This window comes from Peromyscus californicus, unplaced genomic scaffold (genome assembly GCF_007827085.1).
Source record: "Peromyscus californicus insignis strain IS unplaced genomic scaffold, ASM782708v3 Scaffold_17__1_contigs__length_78620276, whole genome shotgun sequence".
Lineage (NCBI taxonomy): Eukaryota > Metazoa > Chordata > Mammalia > Rodentia > Cricetidae > Peromyscus > Peromyscus californicus.
The window spans coordinates 36,488,022-36,505,045 of record NW_026294469.1 but is presented as its reverse complement, the minus strand read 5'-3'; positions in this window follow the sequence as shown (position 1 = coordinate 36,505,045).

The following is a 17,024-nucleotide window of genomic DNA, read 5'->3' as shown; positions in this document are numbered from 1 at the left end:
CACTGATCAACAACTAAAAAAAAAAAAGCCCCATAGACATGCCCACAGGCCATCTAATGGGGACAGTTCTTCAGCTGACATTCCCTTTTCCCAGGTATGCCAGGTTGACAACAAAACCAACCAGGACATACACTAATGAAGGAATGTTTATAAACTCATTTCATTTTTTATATAGCCATGCCTTAAAATTTTATGCTCAACCACTGTCGAGTCTCATTACATTTGCAGAATCCATTCATCATTTAACAACCAGTTCCCCCTTGTTTTAGCTATTTTTCTACTTTATTTCCTGTGTCTACCCACTCCTTGCTGGAGCAGTCATCCCAATACCTTTAATGTGTGTGTTTTTGTTTATGCTTTTACAAAATGCATATTGCTGTTCTGATTGCATATATTTTTATGTTTGTGATATGGGGCTGTATACCTAATTTCCTTTCATGTATTTTACACTTAACACTATATCTTTTGATATAAGCTTACTATTATGTACACTATCAATCTGTTTTTGACAGCCCTTTTGTTTCTTTGGGTTTGTTTGTTTGTTTGTTTGTTTTTGTTGAGAAAAAGATCTCACTATGTAGCCTATGTTCACTATGTAGAACGTGATGGGTAGAGCAGGATAGCCTTGAACTCACAGAGCTCCTCTTGCCTCTGCCTCCCCAGTGCTGTACTAAAGAATGCACTATCACACCTAGCAGGTTTTGCTAACTCTTGTGTGACTCCTAGTAACCTTTTTTCTATTACAAATAAAGGATGAGGGGCTGCGGCTATAGTGTGGTCATATAGCACTTGCTTAGCACATACCAGGCCTGGGGTTTGATCCCCAACACTACAGACAAGCAATAACAACAAACCCCCACAATAATGACAAAAACAGAATAAAGGATCAGACAAAAAAGTTAGGTCTTTGTTTGTACAAAGTTTTTGTTTGTTTGTTTGGCTTATGTTTTTTTGAGACAGATTTCTCTGCATACCCATGCTGTCCTAAAACTTGCTTTGTAGACCAGGCTAACCTTGAACTCAGAGATCTGCCTACTTCTGCCTCCCAAGTGCTATGATTAAAGGCATGGGCCACCAGTGCCCAGAAACCTACAGTTTTATTTTCGTTGGAGGATGGATATAACAAATAAGTACACAGAGCACACTAAGTTCTCATCACTCATTCGAGGGGGTGACAGGCATTTACTGAATGGTTTTCATGTGTTTCAGATGTTAAGCACTGAGAAGAAAATAGCGAAGATGATAGAAGAAGGAAGCCTGCATTGATTATCTAAGTCTTGTAGATCAGACAAGACTTAAGATTTACAGATTTAAGGTCAGCGAATTCCTGGATGGTTTAAGGCCATGAGGTGATATGTTGCAATCTGTGTCTTTATTCTGGACACAACATGAAGAGTGAGTCTGAAGGGAACAAGACCAGATTCCAAGACACTAGCTGAGAGGGTGTTGCAGCAGAGCAATGAAAAACAGGGGTGGTGGCAGTCAAACAGAAGAGAGAATGGGGTGATGGATTTTAGAGATCGAGCATAGAGGCTTTGCTAAGATTCATTGTGAGAGGGAATAATAATAATAGTAATAATAATAATGAGAAGAATCTCTAACACAGAAAAAAGGAGACTGAACGTGAGTTGTACTTGAGTCATGTTGCCTAAGCAGGAAGGGTCAGGTAGGAACTAAGCCTCAGGATCCGAGTCTCAGAGAAGTACTGAAGAACGGAAGGTGCAACCAGGAATCATCAAACACGGATGGACTTTAAGATCACACTGTTCAGAAGGCTTCTGCAGTGTCAGGAGGAAAGGGACCTAGCTCCTTGAAAAGCAATTTGTCTGAAAGTCAGTGTTAAAGAAATGAGGTCTCCAAACAAGACCTCTATATAATTTAGAAAGGGATCATATTGTACATTGTTCCAGGGCAAATTTGGGTGGACAGAAAGCTGTCTGGTGGACGGAAATTACTAATTTTTGTCGGGGATAAGACCATGACAGGCTTTGACAGAGAGTCGACAAACAGTGCGGGTTTTTCATTGTGTTTAATGAAAGGCTGAAAGTCTCCTCTTTGTTCAAAGTAAGAAGGCATATAGAAGAGAAAACAGATTCTCCATGACAATACAATTCAGAAATATCAAAGGATTTATCTTTTGTAATCAAATAAATAAAGCCAGTTAGAATTCAGTGAGTCAGTGGAGACCTCCCCCGGAGTTCAAGTCCTGAGTTGAAGTTCCTGCTTAGGCTTGGGGAGAAAGCACATGCAAAGAGGGCGGTCCATCCTAATAGGTAAGGGATGACTGGAAAGCATCTAAATGCACTACATCTATTCTCAAAACCTCGGCTAAAGTGTGCAAATGTTTAGTTTACTTATGATAGTGTTGATGTGGTAAGATTAATGTCTCAGCCCTTTCTGAAATGATGTCCTACATGTGTTACAATTGCTGATTGCATCCTGTTTTAATTTTCAGATCTGTATGTCCTGAAGGTGGTGGCTCACAACGCCAACACTGACTTGGGGTAACACCACTGGAGGCCGAGTAGCTCGGAAGAGATAATCCCTCCCAGTAGCGTTAGTCTTTCAAACCCAAGCTCATATAATGGTGTACTGGGGCTTGAGAGACAGCCCAGGGGCTTAGAGCACTGGTCTGGTTGCTCTTAGAGAAGACCTGGGTTCGATTGCCAGTACTCCCATGGCACGTCACAGCCGGAGAGACAGAAAAAGGGGCTTCCAAGTGAGCAGACATCTCGGCTAAGCTTTTTTTGGAAAAACAAAAGTCAAAATCAAAATCGTGAAACCAAAAATCAAAACTTCTGGCGGGACGGAGCCTTGCTCTCAGAGTAGATCTCAGCTTCTATTTAGCTTTCTAACTAACAACCCTTTGTTAGTAATTCCAAGTTACTCAGCTCTACCTAGTGATCCTGAGTCCAGGAGAGTGAGGAAGCAAACCCAGCTGGATGTACAGCCCCTAGCACTGCTGCGGGACTCACTGTGTCTACCAGCTTCGCTTTTTCTGTTGTTAGGTCCATTCTGCCAAGCGTGAAAATATCTGTATGTGTAGGGGTGGGGGTGGGGGGATGGGAGAGTCAGCAAAAATGAGTGAGAGAGAAGGCAGAGTGTGTGTGGGGGGGTGTATACAGGCAGAGAGAACAAGAGATGTAGAGAGGCACGGGTACAAGAACGGGTTCGCCAGTGACTATGTGGCCATGGTCGGTCCGCACGTTAAAGCAGAGGAGCTCAAATGCTGTTCCTGTCGAAAAGGAATGGGTGCTGAGCCATTTCCCACGTTCTCATGGTTTTCTCACCAAAAAGACTCAGAAGTTCCGAGAAACATTCTTCTGACATCTTCACATCAACAAAAGTCTTGCAGTGACGCTAGCCCAAGCTGACAATGCTGTCGTGTAACTGGTATATTTGTGTGTGACTGGTGGCATCATTGCTGGGCACAAGGCTTTGGAAAGCTATTGATCGACTGTGATCAATGGTCATAAAACGTGCTTATATTTGATGACTCAGTTCTCCTCCTAAGGAGTTACCGCAGGGGAATAACTCAAATTTAAAAATTCAAGCATGTAAAAATGTTTATTCAACATTATCTGTGCTAACAAGTTGGAAATGGTCGAGACGCCAACCACGAGGGAATAAATAAGTAAATGATAGCACAACAATTGAATGAAATATTGAGTACTCGTTAAAGGGCAATTATGAAGAGTATATAGCAAGCATGCTAAGTGGAAACTGCTAGCTACAAAAGTACAGACGCCCTTTGATAACACAAAATGTGTAAGGGTCAAACCCAGCAGGCTCCAGGGATTGACCCGCCAAAGTGGAGACGCTAAAGGAAATAATGAGAAATGGGTACATAGAAACGTGCGATCCTGTTGTCTGAGACCTCTGACGGAGATAGCACAGCACCCCAGAAGCTCACCATGGTGATATATAGAATCAGATAGGGAGGTGGGGTTATTTCATATAGCTGAACAAGCCAGCGGGGTATTACACCCAATAAACATGGAGATGGGGTTTATGGTATACAGTTGGGTCAAGGAGACAGGTTCAGCTAATCTTGGTAGGAGCAGTTCTGTGGGGGAGCAGTCTTCAGACTGTAACATCTCCTGGGAAGAGAATATGGTGGACGTTTTCTGCACACACTGTTAACATCTGCACGTGGAAGGGAAGGGGTTGCCATTTTTCTTTGAGTCTGAGGCTAGGATCTTTGACACGGCCATGTTCTTGTCAACGACACATGTTCTACTCATGAATGAAGTCACTCAGGACTTCCTCTGATTCCCACATGTAAGAATATAGCTAAACCTCTAAAAGGATTATCTAAGAATAACAGTGCTATGGTTGGAGGGAGACTATGCTGGGGAAGTTCTTTCACTTTCCACTTCTTCCAATATTGGCATAATTGCAAATTCTAACAAATACTTTTAACAAGAAATGTCTAGGATTAAAGAAAGATTATCTCAACTTCTTCATAGGGTGTTTTTCAGGGATTAATGGGGTATTGCTAAAATGTTTAGGAAGTGTCCACCACGTACTGAAGAAGCAGTAAATACTAGCCATCAATATTGAGACAACACGCAGAACATATCACATACCATTATATGACAGAGAATGACTTTTTCACTGGAGCCTTTTCTAGCGGAAAGAGAAGTGAGTTCTCCTTGCCATAAACCTCGTTATCAAGTCACACTCCCTTACTCTACTGGTGTGACCTCTAGGGATTTCTGTTAGATGCATGGTATTTCTAGGGCGTTTATGGCAAGATTTATTGTCTGGCCTTGGACTGAAGGGCAGTCCTCTTAGAAAGCGTTGCTGGGAGGGTCAGAAAATACTATAGATGTCTGTCAGTGCCTTGATTAATATTGTCCAGTTGAGAGTGGGTGGGGTGGAGAAGGGTGGATGGTTTTAGACGAAGAGGGAAGAGAAAATGGATTTTTAAAAGTCAACCACATAAGTAATACATGAATACAGCCCCTTTCTACAATCTGAGAAAATGACAGCTATCATTTCTAAACCAGCCTAGAATCCTCTGTGACACCTATATTAGCCTGTTCAAGCCACTATAACAAAATTTCACAGATCAAGTGCCTAAATCAGCAGAAATTTGTTTTCTCACACTTGGGTGGATTGGTAAGTTTAAGATCAGGGTTCTCACAGGGTTTGGTTTCTAGGGAAGACTCCTGTTTTGGTTCCCAGCCAGCCAGCTGCCTTCCCATTTTGTCCTCAGGAGTCCATTCCTTGGTACACATTATGGAAAGAGAAACCGAAAGATAAAGAGAGTTCTGAAATACAAAGGCAATAATCCCATCGAATCTGGCTCCACCCCTACCCCTTCTGGCCTCACTAAAATCAAATTACTTCCTTATTCCGAATGCAAGCATTTTTGGATTAAGGCTTATGATGTGACATTATTCTTGAAAGACGAGAATAAATATCTATTCACCCCAAATAGGGAGCCAAGGGCAGACCACGGTAAGGATACCACCACAGTCCAGCATGGTGAGCCAATGAGTTTTATCAGGGTCACTTGCAGGAGCATGGGTGAGGGGATACTTACAGGAGCAGAAATGCCTCAAAAACAACTGTATCCCCAAGAAAGAGCTCACTCCAGCATGGGTGACAGCTGACAAAAGCTGGAAACCCAGAGCACATGGCACAGCCTGCAGGCAGCTCAGCAGTTTGGAGAGTGTCCTTTACAAGTAGCTCAGTTGTTTGAAGCCTCTTCTAAGCAACTTGGGCTGTGTGGGGGTGTCTGTCATTGGTCCTATCTGCTTACATGTGCTTGAGGAGGGAGGGTCTAGTATATCTGGTCAGTTTTGTGACTTGGGGAGCTCTGTGTTGTTTACCTCCTCAGCACTAACAAGCTTGACTTTAGAACATTCTGGATCGTAACAAATTTCACTGTAGAATGGAACATTCCACCTAGGAAGAAACTGCCGTACAACAAATCTGCGCAGACGTATTTGGAAGGATCCAAATATTTAGTTCATAGCAATACCCTCTCCAATTATGACTTCTATTACCATTCTTAGTTACAGATTTTCCTAAAAATGAAAAAAATATAGTCATAGATTTTATGAAATTATTTTTGCTCTGAGGACTTTTTAAAAATCTTCCAGTCCATAGACTTTAATACACACACACACACACACACACACACACACACACACACACACACACACACACACAATGCTTTGGTTTGGTGAATTTTCACATCAGTACATAGATGTTGACTTTAATTTTTTTAAGATAAAATTTTTATTCTTTGAAATGCCTTTTTAAATTTTAACTGTTGTGTATACTATTCTAAAATATGATTGCCACGCTGAATTACCTATTTTATATAATTGACATATTACTAAACATTCATGTGTAAACTCTTTTTACAGTTGAAAACATTTGGCAATGAAAAGCTTCATTTATGCCTCTTGGTGTAAAATCTGATTGTTTCTCAAAGTGAAATCATAAAACATGCACGTTATCAATTTTAGTAGTGATTGCCCCATTGCTGAGCAAAAAAATGCGGACTCAGAGCCTTGCTAGGAGGCTCCTTGACCATCCTTGCCAACACTGATATTATCAAACACCAGCATTCTTTACCTGTCTGCTGAGTACAAAAGAGAAGTTACCTTGTTGCTTAGACCTGTATTTTTCTGAGTGATGTTGCAGCACAGGTGTTCTGGGCTATGCATTGGCCAACAGCATTCCTAAGTATTGCCTTTTCACATCATTTGTTCATGTTATTCCTAGCATTAAAAAAACAAAAACAAAAAAACAGAAAAAAAACTTTATCCAGTCTTTATGACTTGCTATATGTTAAACCTTTGTTAACTGGGTCCTAAATACATCCTCCCAATCTGCCACCAGCCCTCTTATTACAACTTATGGCATATTTTGACTCAGACAGTGTTAATTTTGGAAATAGCCAAATTTTCTGATATTTTGTCTTTTATAGCTTTTGCCTTCTATGTCTTAAGAAGGTCTCTTCTGTCCCAAGGTCGAAACTGTTTTCTCTAACGGACTTAGGTCTCATGTTCGTTCTTTTTTTTGTTTTAGGTATGTCACTGACCTGGGATTGTTTTGAGAGTGCTACAAGACAAGAACTCACGTTATCTTTTTCTGAATCGACTGCTGCTTGTCCAGTGGGGAAAACTGACTTGTTGGAACCTCATTCCAAAGATGGAGAGTCCCCCTCATAACTCACTGCTTTTGGACCAAGCTGCATGTGAACACAGCCACCTCAGCCTCTCTCTGAAGGATAGAGCCAGTGAAGGGCAGTGGTTCTCAATCTTCCCAATGCTGCGACCCTTTACCACAGTTCTTCATGTCGTGGTGACCCCCAACCATAAAAATACTTTGTTGTTACTTCATAACTGTAATTTTGCTAATGTTATGAACCATAATGTAAATATCCGTGTTTTCTGGTTTTCTGATGGTTTTAGGTGACCCCTGCGAAAGGGTCTTCCAATCCCTCAAGGGGGTCATGACACACAGGTTGAGAACCACTGGCCTCGGGTGTCCTCATTCTCCATAAAATAAATACAGGTTGCCAGTATAATTTTAGCAAAACCAAAGATTAAACTTGAATCAAAGCTTACTTTAACACTGATCCCTCTCAAAAAGCCAGTCATCCTTTCTACAAATCTAATTATCAGCCTCTGTTTTTATCTCTTTTATAATTAAAAATTTCCTATAGCTTGGTTTTTGGTTGAATGAGCCTGTATTTGAATGTAGACGATTTGCTGACATTAAGGGAAGATTTGCCGTAACATTAGATGCATTGAGAACCAACTCCTCGTCTGTTAAATTACCAGCAGCATTGAACACCACGTGCCACAATGATATTTTGGACTTGTGTGTAATTTTCAAATAGCAGAAATAAGGGACTCTATTAGGCGCTTGCTGCTTCTGCACGAAGACACTGCCGTTGGAGCTGGCGGTCACTGATGGCCTGAGTCACTTCCAGACATTAAGCTTTGGCCGGGCTGCCTTAATACCCAGTTGCCTCATTTGCTTTGTCTCTTGGAGAGAGGTAATGAAAATACTTCCATATTAGAGTCATCCTAATGTCTAAGTGGTCCAATGCCTCCCAAAGGGTCTAGAAAAGCATCCAGAGGGCAGTTTCCAATGTTGGGGAGAATTTCAACTCTGTGGGGTGCCGCTATGATGATTTCTTACTTTTGTCAATTAAAATTTCTGCACATTTTCAAGTTATCTTTTTATTCTCTCTCTCTCTCTCTCTCTCTCTCTCTCTCTCTCTCTCTCTCTCTCTCTCTCTCTTTCTCTCTCTCTCTCTCTGTCTGTCTCTCTCTCTATCTCTCTCTCTGTCTCTCTCTCTCTCTCGCTCGCTCGCTCTGTGTGTGTGTGTGTGTGTGTGTGTGTGTGTGTGTGTGTGTGTGTTTGAGATAGAGTCTTTGTGCCAAATTCACTGTCAAAGGAAGTTAAGAGATGCCTTTGGGACCCGTACCCTGACCCCAACACCCAGTATAATTCCAAAGAAAGGTGAGCCTCACACACAGGCCAGGCTGACTCAAGCCTGAGTTATGAGAGGGATCTGGGAGATTTTTGGGGACACTCCATGGGGATTCTACACGTGTCCCAATGAAGCTTCCCCAGCATGCTTCCTGGTTTATAGACTGAGGCACTCTTGGTGAGCAGCTCTGGAGAGTTCAGATGGACCATTTCAGAAACACTAGGGCTCCTGGTTGTCCAGGCCATCTGGGTTTTCTGGGTCTTGATCCTGCGCGCTTTTATCACATAAGCTACGTTCCCCACCAGTCAGACTCCATCTCACCAGCTGACTGTCCTCCTTTCTTTTTCTTCCTGCCTTCTTCAGTTTTCCTTTTTGTTCCTTTCTTTTCTTCCTTTCTCCTTCTCTCTCCTCCTCCCACCCCCCCAAAGAGAGCAAGGGAAAGACAGTTGAGGCACAGGAAGAAGATCGTGCTCTGTAGGCCAGGACTTGAGTCCTCAGCTGAGCCACCATCATTGGCTACATGTATTATCTTGACTTCCCATCTCTAGAACTCTGAGAAAATAAGCCTCTGTTCTTCAACCCATGTAGTCTGTCGTATTTTGATGTGGTAGACTCAACTGACTGACACAGATGTCTAGATGGAGGTTATAACATGACACACTGACCTCCTTCTCTGCTCTGTGGACCTGAAGAGCTGAAACCGCCATCAACGAGTGCAGTGTTCTCAACCTTCCTAATACTGCGACCCTTGGATACAGTTCCTGATGCGGTGGTGACCCCCGACCGTGAAATTATATTGTTACTACTTCATAACTGAAATTTCACTGCTGTTGTGAATCATAATGTAATATCTAATATTCAGGATATCTGATATGTGACCCTTGGGCAAGGGTCGCTCAACCCCAAAGGGGTCGTGACCCACAGGTTGAGAAAAGCTGAACTAGAGACAAGACCTACCTGCTCATCTAGAGCAAGCATCCTCCTTCTTAACGTCCTCTCTTAGGTACCCATGCGGGCAGAAGGCTGTGAGCTTTTGAGACTTTTTTTTCCTCACCAATAACACAGACAGGTTAGGAAAAGAAAGACATTAACTGATTTCATGTGGCAGGGCAGCCTTCAGAAATAAAGACCCAAAGACTCAGAGAAAGCTCTATTTTTGTGTTTCATTCAGAGAAATGTATGGAATGGACAATGAGATTGTACAAAAGTTCTAACCTAAGGATAATGGACCCAGGGAAAACCCAGCTGGGCCCATTTATTCCAACTCTTCTTGGGATCTCTGTGTGACATTCCTTCCTCCTGAGCTAATGAGCATCTTAGAGTGACTATCAGACACAGTGGGTTAGAGAATTACTTTATGACCAGTTCACACAAAAAGGAGAGGAAGCCAGAGTGCTTTTTTTTTTCTAGGTTTTATGATTGGCTTTGGGAAAGAGGGGTTCCAGTTTCACGAATTGCATAAGGGAAGATGAATTTTCATTTCCATGGCCTGACCTGATCTGTAAGGAAGCAAGAAAAAGCCAAGAAAAACTTGTTTCCGACAAACCAACCGTGTCTAATAGTCCAAAATATTCACCATGCCACTTGGGGGGCTGATTTCTTGAGTCTTGACAACATCCATCCCTACTCTGATAACTAAACAGTGGCACCTTCTCAAGCAAACAGTATTATTTTGAAAATCATCTGTCTACTCAACGTCAGACCAAGACATTGCATTCAAGCAAGCTCTGTACTTGTATAAAGTCAGATGTCAAGGGGAGATGGAAGAGGGTGAACGGTGGAAGAAGTAGACTAGATCATGGAATTGTTATTTTGTATCAAGTCATGAGCATTTGCTGAGAAACCAAGACTTCAGGAAGGACCTGCTGGAGAGAAGGAGGCCTCCAAAGGAAATGGACTTTGAGATAGAGAGAGAGGAAAAGCCTTAGGTGCATAGATGCAGGAGGCTGCAAGGTCAAGATAGAGTGAGGAGGGGGAAAAGGAAGAGGTGAGGAGGCTAGACATTTGGTAGAAAGGCCGGGTACTACGGACTGTAGATTTTTCCCTCAAAGAAGCAAGAAAGAAATTCTGCATAGTTTTAGTAGAAGTGGTGGTGGGGGGAGACAAGATTTTAATGAATGAATTGAAGAGTCATGTTGACTGCTATTGGGTACTAGCTTGTGGGCAAGTGAGGTCAGCAAGAGGGCCATAGGTTAACATGCTGCTGGGCACTCAGATGAAGCTGGTGGTGGCTTAGACCCATGCAGTAGTGATGGAGAGGAGGCATTTCAGGACCAAGTTTAAGGATAAGACACAGAATTTGCTGATGGAGAGTATGTAACAAATGAGAAAGATGGGGACGGGGGTGGGGGGCAAAGAGTCAAATTTTCTAGGCTGGGTAGCCAAAGGACAGCATCAGTCAGTGATAGGGTGTGGACTCCATAGAGCTCCCGCAGGAGCTGAGACATCAGGGTGATTCTTGGCCTACAAGTGAGAGTATTTAGTACTGGAATGCAATGTTCTTAGTACCTTGTATTTGGAAGAAAGATAGCTGTTTACCAAACCAAACCAAACCCTAACATAAGGTATGCGTTGACTAAGAAATTAGGGAATCAGGAGGGGAATTCCCTAAAACAAGGGGATATAACAACAAAGGAAAAGTGAAGACATGGGCTATAATAACGCAAACATGTGAATAGAGGGTGCAGTAGTGAGGAAGAGCCATGGCTAGGGACTTCCACAAGCTGGCTTCGATTGAAGAAAAGCCTTTAAGGAGTTGTTTGGACAAGGAAATGACTCAGTTGCTTTGAGGCAGGGAAAGAAAGGAAGAGAGTGGGGCCTTGGCCACTTTTTATGAGTCGCTGAGACAGCTCACAACACAGTAACTTTATGAAAACAGGCATGTAGATTTTCAGCTTAGATGGTAAGCGATAATATTCTCGTTTCCATTAATGACTGGGGGTGGGGTTCCCAATCAGAGAGGCGGCCCCAGTGGCGGCTGGATCATTTGAATCTCTGGGGGTGTACAGAGTTTCATAGTATTGGTTCCACTCACTTCAGCCTACAGGCTCTACCCGGAAGCTCTTCGATCTAGCTAGTTAAATGTTAGCAGTGTTTTACAGAATAATTAACTGGAGACTTGTCCCAAGTACAAAATCTCAAGTAAAGTCACTAAAAACATTCTATTTTATTGTCATCCGCATATAGGGTATTTTTTCTGAGTCTAATTCAATAGTATTATGTTTATAGCTTAACTAAAATCCGAACCTATCATTTTTTTTTTAAAAAATTACATTCATTTATCTATATGTGTGAATAAGTGTCTGTGGCACATGTGTATCCGGATACCAAAAGACAGCTTTTGGGAGTAGGTTCTTTCTTTCCACTATTGTGGGTTCAGGGGATTGAACTCAGGTCTTTAGGCTTGGCTGCAGATGCCCTTCCTTGCTGAGCCATCCGACCGGCCCCATGCATATAATTTTTTTTTTTCCCCTAACGGTTTTTCCAGACAGTGTTTCTCTGTGTAGCTCGGGGCCTGTCTTGGAATTCACTCTGTAGCCCAGGCTGGCCTTGAATTCCACAGAGATCTGCCTGCCTCTGCCTCCCGAGTACTGGGATTAAAGGCGTGTGCCACCACGCCCGGCTGCAAACAATCTTTCAAGTATACTCACCGATGTTGTCCACAATTATCCACCCTAAGTTTAGATGTTTGAAGCAGCTCTCCCTGGTTTTACGGCTTTCATGTTAACGCAAGGGTAACACCAAGTTCTCACCATTTCTCTGGTTATGAAATGACTCCTAAACAAAAACAGCCTGTAAATATCTTTCAGTTGATATCAGTACAGTTTTCCAGTGTAATCTAAAAATTAAAATTGGAACAACCTGAAGCATACATTTTTCTGTGAGTATGTGTGTGCCAGGATAATCCTCCCTTCTAGTGGGGCCTTCTGTGAAGGGAAGGCCTAGAAGTGGGTCTCATAAACAAGTGTATTTTAATTTTCATCATTCCTCTGGTCAAACAGCAAATGACAAAGTGGTATTCCATCAGTCAATTTATCTAATTTTGAGTGGGATAAATTACATTTAGGTAATTGCACTTTTAAACAAACTCATGTCCAAGTAGATATCGTTATGTCTAAATATTAGGGAGAAGGATGGTTACTAGGTTAGGTTGGAAAAAGAAAAAGCCGAAGACAACCCTTGCTCTGCATATCGTGTAACAAGCGAATTCAACTGCATCTTAAAGGACTTTTGTGAGAGAGAAAAAAAAAATAGAGTTGTGAGTTCTGGTTTACTTAACATGCATTGTTCATTCATTATCTTATTTCTAATCTACCATTCTCTTAATCTTGCAAACAATAATCTGATATGTCAAGGGAATGGAGGAAGGCTCTGCTGTGACACAGTGGAGTGATTGTTAGGCACTGGGGGAGGCAGCAGGGTGCAGCTATTCACTGAGGGGCAGACAGTAAATCACTGCTAGCAAGCCCCATTTGCATCACACCCCGTGGATTCCAATCGCAGCCTCACCTCGGGCCGTGCCATGGGTCTCTAAGACTTAAGTTTCTCATTGCTCCCTATTCCTGAGCATCTTGTCATATTTAGTCACCACTTATATCTCGAAGGCCCTTTTTCTTCGTTGGAAAATGCCAGACACTGTAAGGTGGCAGTTCTGTGCCGGGGGTGGGAGGTGGTGGGGGGTGGTGGTGGCCTTTATTCAGCTTCAGATCTGGAATCACAAAATAAGAAAGGTGTAATTGCTTTCTAGTGTTTCTTTTTCTTTTTTTTCATTTTGTAAGTGCTGCTCTTTTACCTTAGAGTTCCTTAGAGTTTAGGATCCTGACTGATTTTTACTCGTTCATCCCTTCCTTTATGAATGGAGTCCTTGCTGTCTGCTAGGTGCTGGAGATAACAGCAAAAATCAGAGACTGTCCTAGGGCTCAAGGCTTCTAAGCAGGAAAGGAAGCTTTCAACACACCATTGCACAGGATCTTAACTCTGGCTGTGGTGTAGGATACATTCTATGAAGTAAACTTACAGAGTTCTTTGAGAATGAAAGAAGGACGAGGTGTGTGTGCTCTGTGTGTGTGTGTGTGTGTGTGTGTGTGTGTGTGTGTGTGTGTGTGTGTGTGTGTTCACATGCATACAGGGGCGGTATCAGGGAAGTCTCTCTTGAAGTAGAAGATTTGATGCAGATACCTGAAGAATGAGTAGAGGTTTTTGCCACAAGAAAAAAAGAAAGTATGTCGACAGGCCTTACATAGAAAGGAGTCCAGCTTTTTAAAACACACACACACACACACACACACACACACACACACACACACACACACACACACCACACACCACACAATTTGCCGTATGCATGCTGAAACCAAACTAGGGTCCTCTAGAAGAGCAGCAAGTGCCATGAACCACTGGACCACCTCTCCTGCCATAAAATTAAGCTTTGTAACCATGTCTTATTTCTTAAGAAAAGAAAAAGAAAGAAAAAAGAAAGGAAACAAAGTGAGAAAATGTTGTCAATTGTTAACTCTGAGTGAAAGATTGATGTTAGTTATAATTCTTTATCTTCAGTTTACTCTAATTTTTTTTTTTTAAGGAAGAGAAGCAGGAGATGGGTAGTATATCACAGAAGTTAGGAGCATAAAGTGCTTCACAAGAGGAGAAACAACTGTTCACTCTGCTGAGAACTCAAATACAATGAAAACCTTAAAACACCCACTGCAAAATACCCACGGCCTTGGATGCAACCGAAGAACTTAGGAAAAGCCTTGTTGGTGGATTGCTAGGAACAGACACCAAAGGAACAAATGAGCAGATGGACAAGTGATCCATAGTGGACCAGTTGGTTTTAGAAGAGAGGAAAGCACATGGCAGCCTAAAAGGAGTAGGGGACCTAAGGAGAGCTTGGTTGAAAGACAATGTCACTTGCATCTTGATAGGGAGAGGCTAAAAACACCTGGGCAGAATTTCTGAGGATGGCTTAACTGTGGAGAACTTGGGAAGGGACTGGCTTTATATTGGGAGAAATGCTTCCGCCACCTAAGAGGAGACACTTGAGAAATGAGGAGCAAACCCATCCCAATATGTTGCACAACAGGGTCTGAATGTTCCAACTATGACCAATCTCCTGCAGCTGGAAGTCTCAGCAGTCCCAACCTGACTCCTGAAGGCCTGGAAGAAGATTCCTGGAGAGTTTCCGGTCCTCAATCCATGTGAGAAGACTGGGAATGCTGGGGACTAATGTTCTTGAAGGGTGGCAGCAGCAGCAGCAGCAAACGCAGATGCACTCACCATCAAAAAGCAAAGGACACCATTTTCTCCTCGGAGATGTTTATATCTGGGTCGATTGTAGGAAGGCACCCTTACAGACCTGTCTAAAAGTTTGTCTTTCAATTCTAGATTCCATCAAATTGACAGTCACGATTAACCATTATAATTATAATAAAGCTGTCCAGTGCAAGAACAGAGACTGTTGATTTTTACCATAATTCAGGGCTGGTTAATGAGTGTCAAATAGGTGTTGACAAAACAGCCAAGGAACTGGAGAGAGGGGGTGAAAAGGAGAGAGAGACAGAGACAGAGACAGAGACTGTGCACTGGAGAACGCAATGTTTCAGAACATACCCAGGATGCATTATGATAGTGGTTCTGTGAACTGCACTTTAGAATTGCTTGGGAAGGTTCAACGAATACCCATGCCCAGATCCCATCTCTGACACCTGGGCAGTTGCGTCCTTTAAGACACTCCCTGGTGGTTATAACAGCAAGTGGATTTTGAAGCCACAGATTTAAATCGAAAAGGAGTTTGAATAAGACGTTTGGGACACAGACAGGTTTCTGGTTGTAAGTGAGACTCCCAAATTAGGCTCCCTGGGGTCCCCCAGGATTTCATACCCACGGGGGAACAGACAGAATGCCGGCATCCCTTTCTCCCAGGCTTTTTATTTTAAAGCCAAGATTCTCATCAAGTGCCTAGATGTGCTCTTTAAAGGAATGTTGGGTGAGCTTATCTTTTTTTTTGTCTTATTTTACCCCCACCCCACCCCACCTTTTCAGGTGATTTGAGGGAAGTGGGTGCTGTCACACAGATAGCTGTTATTGGGAGTCATTAAGGGTAGCTTCCAGCCCTGACCTAATTCTTGACACAAGGGAAGCCACCTCTTTTCTCTGGGCCTCCACCTGACCCCTGTAAAACGTGACCTCAGGACTGATGTGGAGGGTGACAGAGATGCTTGTTAATGCTTACCAGGAAGTGAGCGTCCTAGATTCTCCATCTATTCACCCTGGTTAATCTACCACATTCCTGGGAAGTGAGTAAGTTACTAACCCCAGGGACAGGTAGGTCAACTGCAGCTCTAAAAAGATAAGGGATTTGCCTAAGATGACCAGCTGTTATGTCACCCCAGGTGGCTGCCTAAAACACTCCACAACCATGCCACTAAACTACAAAACCAGCTAAGTTTTCAAATTCTAACGTTCTGTGATTTTTTTTTTTTTACTCTCATTGGCCGTTTTCTCTTGACTAGCAGGGTAAATTATAGACTCCAAGTGTTTTGGAAGGGCAGTGATTTTGCTGAGAAATTAAGTCAGGCTTTTGGGAGAGTCAGGCTGGGTGATGGCACCATGAGGTTTCTAGTTGGTTGACTTTTCTTCCTGGTTCCTGGAGCATCTTTTCTCTGGCAGGTATAAAAGCAGTACCACGTGTTCAGGACATTGGCGCCTAATTGGATGCTGAGATTTTAGGATCTAATAATTGCCAGTAAGATTCTGGGTGGTATTTCTTTACCGTCAAAAGTAAATTCAAATTCCTTCCCTCTTGTAGCCCACAATTTTAAATTAGGTAAATTTAATCTCCCTCCTCGTGGCTCGGTGATACTACAAGTTAAAGACGCAAGTATTAATATTGAAAATAATTACCCTTTAAACAATATCTTGAAACGCGATGTGGGGCACTTCCAATATATCCATAAAGCAAACAAGACAGCTTAATTGTTTGTTTCTCCAAGGGAAGGAGCTAAACCGGAATTAATTTGGTTCAGTCTGTGAAACAATTCGTTTGCTCTGCCTAATTCTGCCAATTAAAGAACTTTTCCCAGACATAATTAGCATGTAAATCAGCAGTGGGGAGCGAAGAGGGAGCCTTGGCGACCCGCGCGGGGTGGAGGTACCGGACGAAGGACCGAAAGCCACCGAATCTGCCCATCGTCAGCCTAAACCTGGGTATTAAGAGAAGTCTCCGCCGTGGGAGCCTGTCCCACCAAGCCCCAGGGCTCGGAGGGCAACACTGGGAGGCAGCGCCCACCCAAGCCTTTAGAGCCGGAGCAAGGCGGCCACCACCTCCCATGCCCAGTCTTCCTCCAGAGTCGCGCGCGGGCGCTGCGCGCGCACCGAGGGCCGCGCCCCCAACCACCCGGGATCCGGATCGACTTTTGCCGGCCTGGGAAGGGTGGGGATAGCGGCCCCTGCTGGTCGTTTTGGAGAACAGCAGAACTGCTTTTCCCCTTTAATCATTCTTCCCACCCTTTCCCCAGGTGGTTTTGGTAGGGAGAAAAAGCCCGAGGGCGGGGGAAGA